We start from the raw sequence: 12,138 nt of genomic DNA, 5'->3' as shown, positions 1-12,138 counted from the left end.
CTTAGAAATTCTGCCACCAACCTACTATAAAAACTGTCATTATCTCCTAAAGTCACAGTCCTGACATCTGTTAAGTAAAGGTTTATTTTACACTTCAAAAGTCAATCTGCACAGCTGACTGAACTCCTTCAGAATTTTATAGCTTGCTCTTGTCAAATATTTGGGAAAATAAAATTTGCTTTTAGAAAAATATTTGGTTTTTACAGAAAAGAAAATACTCTTTATTTATCAAAAAAATTATTTGCTTTCCGTGAAAAACACACACACTCAACTTTTCTTATCAATTGCTTTTTAGAACCAATATAAAAGTAAACAAAAGTGAAATAATTTGCGTGCTTCATTTCAAATGACAATTTCTTTCTTCTAACAACCCTGAAGATTGAATAGGTCACCTAAGTTCTAGATACATTATTAGAAAGAAAATCACAGCAACGTGGCTGGCCTTGAGAATAAGGGAAGACACTACTGCTATCTTCTCCCTGTTCCACTGGGAACCTTCTAGTCTCTCTCTGTAGTGTCTGCATTACTGATTTAGATTTGAACAACGGCCCTCTGTGTAAGGTCTTATTGAACCCATTTCATAAATCTAGGGGACAAGTCCCCACTTTCCCTCTAACATTGATGGAAACAAAGTAAGGAAATGAGCACCTTTTAGAGCAGCGGTCCCCAGTGTTTTTGGCACCAGAGAGTGGTTTCATGGAAGACAATTTTTCCATGGACCAAGTAGGGTTGGGGGTGGTTTCAGGATGATTCAAGTTCATTACATTTATTGCACACTTTATTTCTATTATCACGTTGCAATATATAATGAGATAATTATACAACTCACCATAATGCAGAATCAGTGGGAGCCTTGAGCTTGTTTTCCTGGAACTACACAGTACCATCTGAGGGGATGGGAGACAGTGATAGATCATCAGACATTAGATTCTTATAAGGAGAGGGCAACCTGGATACCTCACATGTGCAGTTCACAGTAGGGTTCCCACTCCTATGAAAATTGAATGCAACCACTGATCTGTTGGGAGGCAGAGCACAGGTGGTAATGTGAAGTATGAGGAGTGACTGTAAACACAGATGAAGCTTCCCTCTCTCACCCGCCTCTCACCTCCGGCTGTGCAGCCTGGTTTCTAACAGGCCATGGACTGACAGCTGTCTGTGGCCCAGGAGTTAAAGACCCCTGTTTTAGAGCATCTGTCCGATATTGGCTCTATGCTAAGAACGTTCAATGGGTTATCTTATCTAATCCTTACAGCAGTACTTCAAGATAAGTATTGTCTTACCTGGAGTCTGAAGTTAAAGCTTATGATTTGACTCTAAATCTTTGCTGCTTTACAGCAAGCTACAAAATACCAGGCTTGCCCCTTTCACTGGCATAGTTTTTTTCTTGTTATTGGGCATCTGACGATTCCAAGCTTCAGATTTGCTTCAATGACAGCACACGTGTCTGCAGCTACATGCATTTGTTAACCTGTAAATTCTTTTTTTTTAATTATACTTAAGTTCTAGGGTACATGTGCACAACATGCAGGTTTTTTACATATATATACTTGTGCCATGTTGGTGTGCTGCACCCATCAACTCATCAGCACCCATCAACTCGTCTTTTACATCAGGTATAGATCATCAGACATTAGATTCTTATAAGGAGAGGGCAACCTGGATACCTCACATGTGTAACTCCCAATGCCATCCCTCCCCCTCCCCCCTCCCCATAATAAGCCCCGGTGTGTGATGTTCCCCTTCCTGAGTCCAAGTGACCTCATTGTTCAATTCCCACCTATGAGTGAGAACATATGGTGTTTGGTTTTCTGTTCTTGCGATAGTTTGCTGAGAATGATGGTTTCCAGCTTCATCCATGTCCCTACAAAGGACACGAACTCATCCTTTTTTATGGCTGCATAGTATTCCGTGGTGTATATGTGCCACATTTTCTTAATCCAGTCTGTTACTGATGGACATTTGGGTTGATTCCAAGTCTTTGCTATTGTGAATAGTGCCATAATAAACATACGTGTTCATGTGTCTTTATAGCAGCATGATTTATGATCCTTTGGGTATATACCCAGTAATGGGATGGCTGGGTCATATGGTATTTCTAGTTCTAGATCCCTGAGGAATCGCCATACTGTTTTCCACAATGGAAAACAGTATGTAAATTCTTAACCATAGGTGAGAACTACTTCCAGGCATACTGTGTTCTGGGTAGGCTACCTCTTTTTTTTCTCACATGGATCTACTGTGAAATATGAATAGTGATGGATCTGAGCATAGAGTTGAATGTCTATAGGTGTTTTCATGTAGAAAGCCGAAACAATTTGCTACTGCTTCTGTCATAGAAGCCATGCAGTTTCTTCTCTAGTTTCCTACATCTCAGGTTTTCCTCTCATTGCATGAGAAAACAGAAGGAGCAATGTGCAGGAAATCAGAAGACCTGGTCTCTGATACTTTTTCTGTCATTAATTAGCTATTTCCCACTAAAAAAGAAATCACTTGGCTTGTTGAAACTTCGTTCTCTTTGATGCAAAGAAGAAAGATAATAGTACCCAACTCTCTGGTTGCTGTAAAAACCAAATAAGTCATGTGGAAGTAATTTGAAAACTATAAAGGACTTTTAATGATGCTAAAATTCAAATTTATTCTTGTTACACCCTAGGTAGAACCCTTCACAGCTTCCAGGGTTCTTAAATTAAAAGCCAACCTCCTTGTCACTGTTCACCAATCCAGGTTCTGGGTTGCAAACAACTAGAATTAATTCTTATGATGTTTTACAGAAAGAGGGAGCTCTTTGGAAGACAATAATGGGCTCAGAGAATCCCTGGGAGACTTAGGAGATGAGATGAACAGCGGGATCTCTGGAGGTCAGATGGAGGGAAAAGTCTGGGAGGACATAGCATCAGACAGTGCCACTGCCACTGCTGGATAAAATGGGGGTGCCACTGCCATGAAGAATTCTAAACCCTTATTTTGATTTCACATCTCTTGTTCCAGATTGAGAGACTCAGGGAGGTGAATGATTGACTGAACACGGGTCCTAGGACTATGACTTGGATGCTAGTGGATGGGTAGAGGATCACTTCTCTTTATCGTCCAGAGCGGGAGACTATAGCTACAGATACTACCAATGTCATGCACAGTTGAACCTTCCCCCAAATAGAGAAAGAAGCTGCATGCTAGATGGTGAAACCAAAGCAACAAAAAAAGCCTCAAACTCATACCCACCACTTCCTGCATAATCTCACTCTGCTTCACTCCTTAGCTCACCTGGCACCATCAACAACCCCCCAACCACTCACCCCCAACAGTCCTCAGTCATGCTGCAGACTTGCAAGTCTTATTTCACTTCATTTTTTGTGCCAAGCTCTTACGCCATTCAACTGAGATACCTGAAATTCTCTACCATTCTCTATTACTTTTCCTTTGGCTAACCTTTCTTCACCTTAAAGTATCACCTGCATGGAAACGTCTGTGGAAAATACTTGTCTGACTACCTCCATTCTTGTCCAAATCTAGATTAGCCCCACTCCCAGCTGTGTAGACTGTCATATAAACTTGTGCTTGAGGAGGTTTCTTCTTCATTTCGTTCATAATTAAATAAGCATTGGCATGATTTTGTAAATATCTGTCTCATCGCTTAGAATGAGACAGATCATGAGAATATGATCTCTCCCTCTCATTCATGGATGTACCCCAATTTTCAGTAGATGTTCAATAATTTTTTATTGGTTGAATGAATGGGTTAATAGACAGGTGTGTGAGGACATGCTTACTAGCTCTGAGACCCTCAAGTGTTTTCATTTTCTCCTGTTAGTAGGCATGACCTGTCTTCCTTCCTCCTTTGGTCTGTGAGGTCCTAGAGCCATGGCCATGTACTTATTCTTTGTTGTACCCTTCTCACTGGCATAATTCTAGGAACACTGGATAATGGCTCAGCAGATGGTTGGATACATAAAAAAAGTAGCTGAAGTAGTGGTGAAAAGATTCCTTCTACTATTCTTCTTTGAGCCCTTCTGGTACATCTTAAGTGAAATTACTTTTGTTACCTTAAACTAAGAGAAAAAGAGTAAGTACAGGCGTCTTATCAACAGATAAATATGGACTAGGTTTCTATTAGGTATGATAGGTGTTAAAAGTAATCTTAACATTTCATTTTCCCCCGCACCGAAGAGCTTACCTTAGAGTTTAGAAGACAGGTTGATAACACATGAGGAATTAAACAATAAAGCTGGTAACAATAATACAATATAGTAGTAAAGGAGATGTTATGTGATAGTGTATCATTAATTGCCAATAGAGCACAAACGAGAAGAGCTATTCATTCTGAAGAGAAGGAGGTTTTAGCTTTTAGAGTAGCCCTCTCTCTTCCCTACCATTCATGGACATGCATACTCTTCCCAAAGGAATTGCACCTTTTAAGAAACACTTCTCCCTACCTTCCTCCTTCCAGCCCCTCCCTCCCCCTTCTCCTTCCCAAGCACATTTTGTGTTGTGAGTCCTGGATAAAATCACCTTCTTACGCTCTAGGTTTCAGGCTGCAACTCTATGTCTTTCTCAAGAATCTTTGTGTATGAATCATTGTCACACCAGAGGCCCCATAGCTGCTGCTACTCTGCCTAAGATAAACACAAAGATGGGTATAGACATAAATGGTCACTGCTCCAAAAAGCCCATTATTTGGTTTGGCTAGACAACTCATTTGCAGCACATTGCAGTAGCTGCCATTTTTCATGTAGTTTTTTGTTTTAATTTTTTTATCTTTTAAGTTCAGGGGTACAGGTGCAGGTTTGTTATATAGATAAACTTGTGTCATGGGGGTTTGTTGTATAGATTATTTCATCACCCAGGTATGAAGCCTAGTACCCTGTGAAAGGAAAATATCTCGGGCCCCAAAGTCACTAAGAAAACCTCAAGCCTGGAATTGCTCAAAGCAAACCTGCCTCCCATTCTATTTAAAGTCACCCCTCTGCTCACTGAGATAAATGCATATCTGATTTGTCTCCTTTGGAAAGGCTAATCAGAAACTCAGAAGAAGGTAACCATTGTGTCTCACCTGTCTGTGACCTGGAAGCTCCTCCTCACTTCCAGTCTTCCTGCCTTTGCTTCAAGTTGTCCTGCCTTTCCAGACACAACCAATGTACTTCTTCTGTACACTGATTGTTGTCCCATGTCTCCCTAAAATGTGTAAAACTAAGCTGTGCTCTGACCACCTTGGGCACATGTCATCAGGACCTCCTGAGGCTGTCACGGGTGCATCCTCAATTTTGCCATAATAAGCTTTCTAAGTTAACTGAGACCTGTCTCAGATTTTCTGAGTTCACAAACCATTAGTTGTTTTTCCTGATCCTCTCCCTGCTCCCAGCCCCTGATAGGCCCCAATTCTGTGTTGCTCCCCTCTATGTGTACATGTGTTCTCATCATTTAGCTACCTCTTATAAGTGAGAACACGCTGAGTTTGGTTTTCTGTTCCTGCATTAGTTAGCTAAGGAAAATGGCTTCCAGCTCCATCCATGTTGTGGCCAACAGTCATCTCATTTTATTAACCAGAAATGGGCCCCATCACTAAGAATCTTGGCTTCTCTCTGTTCTCCTCGGACATTCAGCTTGCGGGGCTCTTGGCTAGGAGTCTGGGTCAAGTTCAGAGACAGACTGACCAGTACGGATTTCAGCTCTGATGCTTTCTTTAACTTCCTTATGCCTCAGCTTTCCCCTTGGTAGAATAGGTGCCATAAAAGGATCTGCCTTCTGGGTTTATTATGGCACACATGAAGGCTTGGCACACCACCTGGCACAGAGGAATCAGCAAATTTTAGCTGTCAGTATTACTGCTGTAGGACGTTCTCCTTAGTTAAGCTAAAAGCAGGATCCTTGTCACAGGACCAGGAAAGATTAGGCTCATGGATACATGGAAGGGTGAGAAAAATGGAATTTATTGGGCAAAAGGGAAAGAAACCCAGCAAAGCAAGAGAGGTTCATGTTAACAGGCCCCGATCTCATAGACTGAATCCCAGGTTACCACCCAGGAACACGAGGGGCCAGGCTCCTCCCCGCTGCAAATGGCATGAACTTCTGTGGCTCCACCCCACCCTCCCAGTGTGCAGGCCAGACATAGATAGGTTCGCCAGGGACCTCTTTATATTTGGCTGTCTCATTACTGTAGTAGAAACATTTTTGGCTCCCTTAGCAGTTGCATGTATGTGCATTTTCCCCCCAAACTTTTTTTTTGTATATCCCTTCACTCTTTCCCACCACATATTCCATAGAAAACATTTGTGATTAGACAGAAAAGTGAAAATTATCCCTTTGCACTGAAGGTTTAATGGCAACAAATCCATGTGAAACAGTCAACTGTAGCACAATGCCTGCTGGTTAAAGCTCAACAGGCTGACCAGGCTTGCTGGTGGAGTGTATGTGCTCTACCAGTAACCTCAGGGATGGGAAGTGAACTCACAGGGTTAACAAGAATGAACAGAAATTGAATTATAATTAAGCATTTATCAGTCTGTACTTTGGCCCACTTCCTTGTAGTGGAAAGTCATGTAGCACTGGATACTCACCATTTGCATTCCCATTGTTCCCAGAGATAGGATTTTTGGAGTTAGAATCATAAGGCTTTTGTTAAAGATAGACAGGATCTCTAGCATTAGGTCATAAGGCTTTTGCTTAAGGTGTTTTTCACATCCTGAATCCCAGTGAAACAGCTGATGCCCACTGATTTGAAGACCCCCATGGAGGAAAAGAAGCAGCATGAAAATACAGCTTCTTCATCTCCTTGTCCCATGACTTCATTCTGCATTCTGACCAATCAATGATCTCCAAACTTCAGACCACCCCAAAGCCCTTAACAATTCTAGCCCCAAACTCCTCAGGGAGACAGATTGGAGGTTTCCTCCCATCTCCTCAATTGGTGGCCATATGATTAAACCCCTTTCTCTCTGCAATGTGGTGACCTGCTGTGTGCATTGGGCAACTGACCTATTATCATTACAGAAGCATGTCAGGAGTTGGGTAAGAAGGGTAAACCTTGTGATCTGTGTGTCTTGCAGCAGAAGCAGCATAGCTTCCAGAGACCAGCTGGAGGAGGAATGGGAAGCGGGCCAGGCCTACCCGCTCTCCATGCGGCTCTGCTTAGTGAAGGGGACCTTTCCCTCTCCCCTGGTGCTCTTGACAGTGTGGAGTCGTGGTCATTGTCTGGAACGATTACTCCTGTTGTTTCAGCAATCAACAGCCTGAATTGTGTTCATCTCACTGAGATTAGAGAGAGAGAAAAAAATCCCAACTGTACAGTGGACCGCAGCAGTCTGTGTGAGCAGGCTAATCAGGAAAACAATTTCCACCTGGGCAAAGCGGCATTCAGGACAACAAATACTATGTCATTTTCGGGCAATTAGAGATGGTTGTTCTCCTTTCTCTATGCATGCTAAATTGTGTGTGTACAGCACAGAGCAGAAACACTGAGCAGAAAGGAATAAAAGAGACCCAACATCCTCCTTTTAATTAGCTTCTCCTCTGACATTAGTCACATCTCCCTCTGTCCACCCTTCCTAGATCCTCTAATCATTTCTTACCATGGGCAATGAACATATGTCCCCTCCATTCCCCTAACAGGCACCTGTCTGCACAAGGAGGCAGGCGAATCCCCGCTTCCCCTCCCTCTCTGCCGATGGAGATGTTTCAGCTTCGAATTTCAATTCGGTCCCTGGGTCTGAGGCCCAATTTTGAACAAGTTGGCATGGGGTGGCTTCTGGTGGTGTACTTTTTAATTGCATTATCCTGGGTGATGAAAATCTTTTCATTCTTCATGCGTAAAGCCCGTGCAGCACGGGGCACACACTTCCCACCGTGACTTTGAGCTGGGGCCCAGTTCCCTCCCAGGGCCACTTTGTCAGCTGTTCTAAGATCTTTTGTCATCTCGGTGCTATTAATTGCCCTTGAGCAGCACCAGGCTTTTTAATTCAGATTTCCCTAGAACAGCAGGAGGGAAAATGGAATGATTATAAAAGAGGGTTAATGTTAATTGCTAATGTAGGTAGAGGTTTTTGTCCTTGGTTAAGATAGCCCTTTACATTTTGTAATCTTGAAATAAAGAAGTAGAGATTGAGTAAAGAATCCTTGCAATCCAAGGAACTTCTTGATAAACAGCAGGAGAGGAGATGAATGTACTTTCCTTTGTTTCCTTGATTTATTTAATCGAATCAGCCCACAATCAAGGTATCCAAAAGATTTTGCTTGAGTCAGAGATATAGAAGATGCCTGTTAGGGTTACACGGTAAATGCCCTGATTTTAGAGCCTCAGTGACAAAAATTCAGTCTTAGAAATAGAAAGGAAATGTTACGTAGACTTCTTAGGAGACTTTTAATACTATCTATACTGCCGATGGCAGATGAAACAATGAAGTATCACAAAAGGGCACCTGTGTGGGATTTAGAATAAAAAGTTGAAGGATCAAGACCTTGTTGTAGAATTTAAAAGACTCCGAATAGAATTTTAGCACCAACAGGTAAGGTAATCTACTATCTTCACACCAAGAGAAAGAAGTCATGTTTTCCTTTTTTTAAAATAGAATTATTTTACCAACTTCTTCAACAGAGCCTATAGATAAATATGGTGTTGCAATTATGTCCAGAGTTGTAGTCTTTCACAACTTTTTTTGTATAAAAAATTATTTTAGGCAATGTGAAAAAAAATCCACTCTGTATTGTGGTATATGAATATTTGTTTTTCCTTCAATGGTAATCATCAGAAATACAAAAAGTGTGGCTCTTCTTACTCACAAAATCCAATTTCGGATCTTCATCCGAGTTCAACCCCACATTCCCCCTTCAATGAGAACACAGAAGACCCTCAAGCACCCAGTGGCTTCTTGCCACCATTTTGCAGGTGACAGTGTTTTGTTTGAGAAACCACTCAGCTTTGAATCTGCTGCAAGCCCTGGGAAGCTGGGCTCCACCGTGGAGCTCTCAGTTATAGTGATCTCTCTCATTTTCATCAAATCATGATGCCTTTCAGCATGACGTCAAATAACAAAGGAGGTTTGAAATAGTTGAAATCTTGGGGGACAGATGCAGTGGCTCATGCCTGTAATCCCAGTGTTTTGGGAAGTCAAGGTGGGAGAATCACTGGAGGCCAGGAGTTCAAGACCAGCCTGGGCAGCATAGCAAGATCCTATCTGATATGGTTTGGAGGTTTGTCCTCTCCAAATCTCCTACTGAAAGGTGCTTTCCAGTGTTGGAGGTGGAGCCTGGTGGGAGGTGTTTGGGTCATGGGGGTGGATCCCTCATGAATGGCTTGGTTTCTTCCTTGTGAATATGCATTGATTTTTCTCTCCATTAATTCTTACAAGATCTAATAGTTAAAAAGAGCCTGGCACCTCCTCCTTGCTCTCTTGCTCCCTTTCTCACCATGTGACATGCCTGCTCTCCTTCCCTTCTACCCTGAGTAAAAGCTTCCTGAGGCCTCACCAGAGGTTGAGCAGATGTTGGTGCCATGCTTATAAAGCCTGCAGTACCATAAACCTCTTTTCTCTATGAATCACCCAGTCTCAGGTATTCCTTTATAGCAACACAATGGACTAACACACTAACTCTACAAAAATATTTAAAAATTAGCCTGGCATGGTGGTGTGTGCCTGTAGTCTCAGTTACCTGGTGGCTGAGAAGTGAGGATCACCACTTGGACCCAGAAGTTCAAGGCTGCAGTGAGCTATGATTGTGCCACTGCACTCCAGACTGGATGACAAAAAAGAAAGAAAAGGAAAAGAAAAGAAAAGAAAAGAAAGAAAGAAAGAAATCTTTGGATTCACCATTGCAGTCACCTAATGAGTGGTCAGTAAATGTTAGGCAGGGTTTTAATATTGGCCAATCTGTGTCAGGACATTGTAGCATCTCAGGCACAGTGTCATGCCTAAAATTAGAGTGACTCTTGAGGGTGAGAGGGAACACCATTAATAATTGCACTGAGACAAAGAAAATGGGACAGCCCCAAACTTAGAGCCATCTTCACTCAAATCATGTACTATTTCTTCAGCACAGGTCTTGCCTGAAGCTGTCGGGAGGGTCCCCCTTTTCTGGTGAATGCTGCTTTCAGTGTGACCTCTCCCCTGGCTTAGACGGGTCTGATTCCTGATTGAAATCCATCTACTTGCCATCCATCTTCCCTGGACCCCACCTAAAAAAGCAACAAGTGTGACTGGCTCATAGGCTAGCCGGCTTGAACAGTACATTGTCCTGGAGCTGATGCAAAGGGCAAGATCATTCATGGTGTCTGGCCACTGGCTCCTTCCATCAAGATAAAGCCCTCTTCAGCGGGGAACTCTAGCCATGAAGCACTCCTGGGCGCCCAAACACAGCCGCCCCTCTCATCAGCCCGCAGCCGCCACAGCACTTAGAGCCACAGATGACAAAGACCCTTCACAGAGGAGATCGATGTCAGGGTGAGCGGAGGAGAGCTGGCAGGAACAAAGATCCTCTGGTGCTCAGAAACTGCTCTGTCCCCCAGGGAAAGGCAAGCAAACATTGTGCTGGTGATCATTCCTGCACCTGCCTGCCTGCCCCTCCCAAACACACACTCTCTCTCTCTTTTCCTTTTTTTTTTTTAAGTCAATTGTCACTAAGAAAAAAAAAAAATCTACCGCAGTGAAGTTTTTTTTCATTCTCCATGATAACCATGCCAAATGTAATGTTTACAAGGTGAAGAATGGAGGAAAAAAGATCTCTTTCTGACTATGTTCAGAGAAATCCTTGGAAAAAGTAAAATTCAATCAAACCACATTTTCTAAGCTTGAAATTACTGGATTAGAAGAGAGTGTGCAAAATCTACTGCTTCATTTTCTTTTTTTTTCCCCAGGAAGATAAGCATTCGCAGCTTTTCTTAGTCTACACATTGCATTTCCCTCCCCATCTTCCTTGTTCCTGCAACTCAAAAATGAGAGTTAATAATGTCTGCCTCTCCTGCCTCCCAGGATTTTGTGAGGACTGATAATAATAAAATAACATGAATACTCTGTGTTTCTATGGTACTGTTCAGTTAATAAAACACTCTCACTTCATCTTCCCAAAAACCCAGTGAGGTGGGTGATATGAGTTGCTGCACATCAATGTGAGTTGAAAGTCTCACACGACACACAACACCAGGCATCACGCTCATTGATGGGGTTACTGTTTAAAATGATGATAATGAGTATCCACGGTTTCAGCAAGACAGAATGGCTGGAATACTTCATAGGCTGCTCCAGGCATCCTCTACTACCATATTTTTGCTTCCCAAAGAAGTGGGTGAACTGAGATATGCTAGGGTTAGTTGTGGCAGGGTTGGGACAACAGCTCCATTTGTTACACCACGCCTCCTAGTGCCCACCCTTTCCAAATCCTGTATGCCCTAGAAAGATTGTGAACTTATTCAGCTCAATTCTCTCCTACTCCAGTGAGCCCTCACTGCCTTCCACCTGTCTTGATCGCATCTTTCCATAGTCAGGAGTGTCTATGGTCCACAAGACAGCATGGAAGCCCACCTCCAGCATCCCTCCAGAAAGCCAGCATGGTACAATCTCGTTTCTGTGCAGCTTGGCACTTTGACTCAGATGCAGGAGTCGGGCAGGAAGAACAAGGCCTTTTCAGTCTCTGACTAAACTTCAGAAATTAAACTGCTGAAATTAAATGGATTTTTCAAAATGTCACTGAGTTTTTGTTTTATGTTTGTTTGTTTGTTTGTTTTTGAGATGGAGTTTCACTCTTGTTGCCCAAGCCGGAGTGCAACAGCGTGATCTTGGCTCACTGCAACCTCTGCCTCCTGGATTCAAGAGATTCTCCTGCCTCAGCCTCCTGAGTAGCTGGGATTACAGGCGCCTGCCACCACGCCTGGCTAATTTTGCATTTTTAGTAGAGACGGGGTTTCTCCATGTTGGCCAGGCTAGTCTCAAACTCTTGACCTCAGATGATCCTCCCACCTCGGCCTCCCAAAGTACTGGGATTATAGGCATGAGCCACGGCGCCTGGCCGTCACTTGAGTTTTAGATGACATTTCCTACCTGGAATCCTACTCCTTCGTTGATGACAGCCACTTTCACCTTGGTCCGGTGTCACTGCTCTCATTGGTCTCAGATGGTGTTTCCTCGGGAGCCTTTGAGGAGTTCTCCACGTTCT

Source organism: Rhinopithecus roxellana, chromosome 11 (assembly GCF_007565055.1).
Source record: "Rhinopithecus roxellana isolate Shanxi Qingling chromosome 11, ASM756505v1, whole genome shotgun sequence".
In the NCBI taxonomy this organism is placed as follows: domain Eukaryota; kingdom Metazoa; phylum Chordata; class Mammalia; order Primates; family Cercopithecidae; genus Rhinopithecus; species Rhinopithecus roxellana.
Note: the sequence above shows the minus strand (reverse complement) of the source record.